Source organism: Myotis myotis, unplaced genomic scaffold, assembly GCF_014108235.1.
Source record: "Myotis myotis isolate mMyoMyo1 unplaced genomic scaffold, mMyoMyo1.p scaffold_m19_p_2, whole genome shotgun sequence".
Taxonomy (NCBI): Eukaryota; Metazoa; Chordata; class Mammalia; order Chiroptera; family Vespertilionidae; genus Myotis; species Myotis myotis.
Window position 1 is genome coordinate 5,299,551 of NW_023416324.1, and position 7,428 is coordinate 5,306,978.

Sequence of the window (7,428 nt, forward strand, 5' to 3'; positions counted from 1 at the left end):
AATGGATAGAGCGTCAGCCTGCAGACGGAAGGGTCCCAGGTTCGATTCTGGTCAAAGGCACATGCCTGGGTTGCGGGCTCGGCCCAACGTGCAGGAGGCAGCCAATCAATGATTCCCTCTCATCATTGATGTTTCTATGTTCCTCTCCCTTCCTCTCTGAAATAAATAAAAAATATATTTTTTAAAAAATCCAATGGTGTGGCCGGACCAGCCCTTGTGGTTCTCATTATGATTGCAAGACGCCCTTCAGCCATAACCATCAGGAGACTTGGGAAAGATTCAGGTTCATTACTCACAGGACCTGAGAATCACACAGCCCACCTGGGCCGCAGCTGGAGGTCGCAGTTAGAGAGAGAGAGAGAGAGAGAGGGTGCCCAGGCCTGGGGTGCTGCTTTTATTGAGGTGGAGGGTGGGGGGCCTGGGGTTTCACAGGCTCCCTCTTTATTGGTGAATTTAAAACATACGAGTGGAGATTTAAAGCGAGGGATGAGAAAGCAAACAAGTAGCCCCGAAGATCAGTTATTGACATCAACCGAGATCTCAGAAACAAAGGAGTCTCGGTGGGGGAGGCGGCCTGGCTCCGTGGCTGCCCGGCTGGCAATGTGTTCATCACACACAGTCTTAGAAGGGCATGCCTTGCCATCAGAGCTGAAGCCAGGCACTTGCATGACAAAACAAAGAGAAAAAATGTGAGGGCTCACAGGAGAGAGAGAGAGAGAGAGAGAGAGAGAGAGAGAGAGAGAGAGAGAGAGAGAGGTTTCCCATGGGCTGCATTAGGAGGTGGCCTGGAGCGGGCAGACAGGCTGATGGCTGAGTGTGGACATTTTCTGGGGCCTTCCTGAGCGCCTGGCTGCCTTTCACCTCTGCACACACCACCTCAGTTGCAAGAGGCCTGGGGAGCGCAGAGGACTGGCTCGGGGTGGAGTGACAAACCGTGGCCTGAGCCCCTGAGCAGAGGGGAAGGGAGGGAAGCACGCCCTGGCAGGTGGCCCACACGGTAGCCAGGAGCGCCTTCCTGTCATTTCTGTGAAGCTCTGAGTCTCGGTGGTTGGGGGCAGTGTGTTTTGGGGGCTGCTGACCAAACGCCTGGTGCAAAAGGGACGGGCTGAGCTGTGAGCTCTTCACCCACCCTGAACAGTCCACTTCTCGTGGAGCTGGAGGCCCCGTCATCGCCATTTCACAGACAGGGAAACTGAGGCTCTGCAAAGCTGACTGCTCATCCAGAGGCCCATGGTCAGAGCGAAAGCTGGGACCTGAATCCTGGTTGAACTGATGTCAGAACCTGTCCCAGTCACCAACACACTGCCGGTCAGTGGGGCTGAGAAAAGTTGGTGACGTCTTTGGCAAAGACAAAAGGAGGGTGAGGGTCCCTGTGTCCCGGGCCTCAATCCTGCTCCTGAGTCCAGAGCCCAATTCATTGTCAGAGCCCAATTCATTGTCAGAGCCCAGACTGCTCCGGCCCCACTGTCAGCCCTGCCCACCCAGGCCCTGGCCAGTCTGCCTGTCCAAGTTTCCTCTCATGTGGGTCAAGCTTGGATAGAGGAGGCCTCTGGGCTCCAGTCCACCTGCAACCATGACCTTGGTTAAGCCACTTCCCATCCTGGCCTCAGTTTCTTTATCTGTGAAGTGGGGAGCTGCCCTTGCATCAACTGGGTGGATAAAAATGAGTCCTGGGAATGACCAGAATGTGGGGCACCTGTTTTGGCCAGGTTCAAGCCTCGGACTAATGAAAGGACAGGGTCCTCTCATTGCCACGTGCAAGTCCCAGCTGGAGGGCAGGGCCCTCCTGGCACAATCATAGCCAACAGCTGTGGTTGTAAGCGTGAACCTATGGTCCAAACACATAGCCCCACGTGCCTTGTGCTAGAGTTCGGGTGCATGTAGTTAAGTGAGGTTGGAACTCACGAGAATGCTGTCAACAACGTGATCACGCCCCTGCTTTGCCTCGTGGCATCTGCTATAAAATAAAGACACAGCTTGTGGGCTCTGTCGTTGTCTCCTCATCAGGGAGGCAGCGTCCCACCGAGACCCAGCTATTATTCTCTTGTCTGTCTTTCCTTAATCCTTTCACCCCCCACTCAGGATCACCCTTGGCCGTGCTGGTGTGGCACACCAAAAGATACCTCCACCATCACAAAGGCCAGGAGACTCCACGCACGGGCTGCGGGTGGTGGGAGGGGAGAAGGACCTCCCCTCACGCTCCATGGCCTTCGGGTGGCTCTTACTCACACCCAAGGAGAGCAGCTGGCACATGACCACCCCCCCGACAGCCAAGCATTCCGGCCGAGCCTCAGGATGCATCGGAAGTCATTGTGAACACCTGAGTTACCTAATCCTCCAGGCTCAGGAGGCCGTATGACGAGCCTGCCTTTCCTGAGAGGTCGTGGGAGAAACTGGAAGAGGAGAAGGCTGGTGGTGGTGGTGGTGGGTCATGCATTCAGGCATGATTCACTGGGGGTTGGGGGCTCAGCTCCAGCTTGCACACGGCAGGCAGCGTGGCTCTTGGTAAGGTTCCAGCCTATCTTTGTTTCTGGTGTCTTTTCCTCTCCTCCCCCACCTCCCCATCCCATCCTACATTTCCCACCTGACCCAGGGTCCGTCCACATCCTTGTGTGGTCGGAACCGAGGATGAGGTGTCTGTGCTGTGCTGTACTCCATCCTTGGCCAACTACTCGGACCACAGGGTGGGGTGAGCTGGGCAGCCGGACAGTGACAGCGGGAGGACCAGACGACCTTACCCGGAGCAGCCTGGGCCGGGGAGCTTTAATTTATTTAATCAATTCCGGCCCCCAGGCTGGGAACGGAAAACGGCAGGATATTAAATCTGTCGCTCTTGCCAATCTGTCATAGGGATGTCAGCCCACACGGAGTCTCGTCCTCCCGCCCTTATCAGCTGTCTCCTCTGGGTCCCAGCTGGGCCGTGCCTGGGAGCAGGCAGCAGGGTGCAGGTGGAAGGAGCGGTGAGGGGCAGGACGAAAGGACCTTTGCGGGGACAATTAATGTTTAGAGTTGGGAGGCAGGATCATTTGTAATCCAAATCCTTCAGTTTATGGATAACTCCCAGAGAGCATGGGGGTTGCCTCACTGCACGCAGCCAGTTGGGGGCAGGCCTGGAGCTCAAACCCAAGACTCCTGATGCCCAGGCAAGAGCTCTTTCTATTCATTAATCAACATAGTTTCCTTACATGACTAAGTGCTGATAGCATCGATTGCTCATTGGGCACAGTATTTGGGTTCCTATTATGACTGTAACAAGTTACTATGAGCTTAGAGGCTTAAAAGAGCTCACATTTGTCACCTTACAGTTCTGGAGGTCAGATGTCCGAAACGGGCGTCTCTGGGCTAAATTCAAGGTGTCAGACGGGGTGCCGTCCATCCTGGAGGCCCCAGGGGAGGCTCCATCTTTGTGCCTTTGCAGCTTCCACGGGCCGCCTGCCCACATTCCTTGGCTTGTAGCCTCCTCTGTGTTCACAGCCTGCAATGGCCAGTTGGGTCTCTCATATCCTGTCACTTTGACATTGACTCTGCTACCTCCCTCTTCCACTCTTGAGGACCCTTGTGATTACCTTGAACCCACCTGGATAATCCAAGTTAATCTCCCCACCTCAAGGTCAACTGATCAGCATTAATTTCATCTGCAATCTTGACACCCCCCCCCCCCCCGCCACCATGTAAAGTAGCATAGTCACATGATCAGGGGGTGAGAATGTGAACATTTTTTAGGCCATTATTCTGCTGATTTCAGACCGATCGGCAGACCAGGCTGAGCACTTCACACTCAGCACCTCACTTTATACTTAAAACAACTTGACTGATCACTGCTAGTTTGCCCCCATTGTACAGATGAGAATACTGAGCCTCAAGGAGATTGAGACTTGCTAAGTAAACCACACAGCGAGTCATGGGTGGAGCTGGGATTCAGACTTTGGTTCTGTTGAGCCAGAGGCCAATTTCTCCCCTGATCTGCTGCACTGGGGGTCTTGGTGTTCAGTTTCAGTTGTCCGGGGTGAGGGGTTATCTGAAATCACCTGCTGTGAATCCAAGCAAGGCAGGCAAGACCCTGCAAGAAATCTGCCCCTGGCCTTGGCCCACACAGTCAGGTAAAGAGGCCACACTTTTTAAAAAAGGGGGGGCGATGTGAACAGCCCCCAGACTGTCGGAGACACTTTCTGTTCTAAGTAATTGGGCGTCTAGCTCTATCTCCCTCTCCCCAGCCCACTCTCACTCATATGATTTATTTGCTCATAAAATTGAAGGCCTCCTCCTCTGGTGCCATTTTCTACTCAGCTTAGACAAATATTTAGCAGCCAGACCTGACCTTAATTTCCTTAAATATCAGGGGCCCTGGAAGATGGAGAGCCTGCCCAGTGGGTGAGGACAAGATGAAGCTGGGGTGGGAAGAATGGATGGGATGCTGCTTCCCCTTCCCCTGGTGAGGACCACATCTCCCCATGACCATCCAGGTATGTGCCCCCAAACTTTCAGGTCTCCCCTACTGAGGCTGTAAGACATGGTGAGTTGCAGATGGCAGGGTTCCAGTGACTCCCCATGGGACTGCTGTGATGTTCCATCTATGGCCTGATACTTTGTAGCATCTTCTCGGATCTGCATCAGGAACCTGTCACATTGTAGCAACATGGCTGTATCTCTCTCACATCGATGTTTCTTTCTCTCTCTCTCTCTCTCTCTCTCTCTCTCTCTCTCTCTCTCTCCCCCCCCCCTTCTTCCACTCCCCCTAAAAATCAATGGGAAAAATAGCCTCTGGTGAGAATTAACAACAACAACAACAGAAGTGGGGGTAGTGATGGTACCTGCCTCATGTTTCTGTCGTGAAGATTGTATTACAGAGAGCTCACAAATAGCTCCTAGCAGAGCGCTGGCCATCAGATAAGCTACCAATAAATACGCTGTTTGTTGTGGGTTGAAGTGTTTCCCCAAAAGATATATTGGTGTTCTAAGTCCCCAGGACCTGGGAATGGGACCTTATTCGGAAATAAGATCTTTGCAGAGGTCATGGAGTGGAGATGAAGTCGTTCTGGGTTACAGTGGGCCTGCCCCGTGGCTGGTGTCTGTGTGAGAGGAGGGAAAGGTGGACGGATACACACTTAAGAAGGGCACCGTGTGTGTGGATGGAGGCCAAGGTGGGAGCGAGGCATCTACACGTTCAGGAACGCCCATGGAGCCACCCCCCCTAGAGGCTAGGGGAGGGCCTGGACCAGATTCTTCATCAGAGCCCCCAGAAGGAACCCATTTTGCCAACACCTTCACTTTGGACTTCTGGCCTCCAAAACTGTACAAGAATCAATTTCTATTGCCGGAAGCCCCCCCAGTTTGTGTTCATCCGTTACAGGAGCCACGGGAGATAGCACACTGTTATTAGGATGCTGCCAAGGCTTTGAACACAGGCTGGGTACACAGTGGCGCTCAGCGACTGCGGCTTTGCTGTCCTTGGTGCTGACTCTCAGCCTCCAGTTCCACCCCCACCCCCACCCCCACCCCCCTCTCCTCCTCCTGGCGCCCTTGCCCTCCCTCCTTCCTGGCTCATCTGGCCAGGCCCGTCTGGGCTGGAGTGACTCTTGCCACCACCCCCACCGCCCACCCTGAAGGTGGCCAGAGCAATTCCTGGCCCCATGCAAAGGCCTGCAGCACCTCATTACCAGGCAGAACACAGTGCAATTTCACCCATGGACAGCGCTGAAAGCCAGGACTTTGCTGGGGTAATGGATGGGCCGGGAGCTACTATTAGTGCCTCCTGCCCCCTCCTGGGCCCAGCAAATCTCCCAAGCGCCCAAGAAGCTGGCACACACACACTTCCCAGCTGAGGCGCACAGATAAACCTCGGCAGAGCGCTGGCTGTTCGGTCCTAGGGCACATCAGGAAATTAATGGGTCTTTCCATGGGCAGCGCCTCTTGGCTGGCCCCGCTCCCGGCTGCCTGCCTCGCTCTGCCTGCCCATCTCCCCCGTCCAGGCTTTGTTCCCTTCTTCCCTTTGTTTCCTGTTTGCAATAAATGTGATTCATGCCAGCCCAGCGGGGCCCTGTCACCCCGCCCAAGGCCGGCGGTATATCTCAGTGATGAGCCGCTATGGCTGCAGCCGGGGCCCCATAGGAAGTGGCCCCGTGGATGAAGGCAGAGCTGATGCGGGGGCACCAGGTGGGTAGCAGAGCGCCAGGGCTCTGTGAGGTGCCGCTGCCGAGAGGGCACCAGGGGGCACTCAGAGAAGTGGTGGTGGCCAGGCACTCCCGGGTTAACCCGTCTGCCCTGACAGCTGCAAGTAGCCTGGCTCCTGAGTTAGTTTCCTAGGGCTGCTGTAACAGAGTATCCCAAGTGGGGGGGAGGAGACGCTTAAAAAAAACAACAGAAATTTATGGCATCACAGTTTTGGCCACCAGAAGTCCAATATCAAGAGGTTAGCAGGGCCACGCTCTCTCTGGAGGCTCAGGGAAGGCCTTCCCAGCCTCTCCAGCTCCTGGTGGTGGCCCCAATCCTGGGCGCTCCTCCGCTGTGTCCCTCCAGCCCTCCTCCGGCTTCCCGGGGCCTCTTCCCTCACGTGTCTGTCTTCACGTGGCCTTCCACTCCCTGTGTCTCCTTCCTCTTCTTATAAGGACACCAGTCACCTTCCATCAGGGGCCACCCTACACCAGTCTGACCTCGTTTTAATGAATTACATTTGCAACGATCCCATGTCCGAATAAAGTCAGTCACCGGTCCTGGGGGTGAGGGCTTCAACATACCTTTCTGGGGGACAGAGTCAACCCATAGCAGCTCCCATGGCTCCCAGCAGTCAGGTCCCTGCCCTCCCCTCCGAATCCACCTCTCATCACCGCCCCTCACACACCTGATGCCCCGCCATCCCGGGCCACACCCTCCTATGTGCTGCCCCCTCTGCCTGGGTGCCAGACTCCTGTCTAACGGCTCACCTGCCGCACCCCAGGGTGGTCCAGCTGCTGAATGCCTCCTCCTCATCCATCAAGGTGAAGCTCGGCTGTCACCACCCCCGGGAGCCCTCGCTGGCCCTCTGCCTCTAGGCTCCCTTAATGCCCCGTGCTGACCTGCACTGCGGCTCCTTACCCATGTGCCACTCCTCCTCAGGCCCTGAGCTCCCAGGCTCCCAGTGGGCGGGATCTGCGTCTTACCTCGGCACCCCTAGCACACGGGTGCCCAGGAAATGAATGACTGAGTGAAGAGTGCTATCAAGCAGCATTCATTGAGCACTTACTGGGTCCTCATGCCCGGCACTGTCCTAAGCCAGTGGTCGGCAAACTGTGGCTCGCAAGCCACATGCGGCTCTTTGGCCTCTTGAGTGTGGCTCTTCCACAAAATACCGACTTCTGCGCATGGGCCACAAAGTTTCAATCGCACTGTACGTGCGCGCCCGCACGTGGTATTTTGTGGAAGAGCCACACTCAAGGGGCCAAAGAGCCGCAT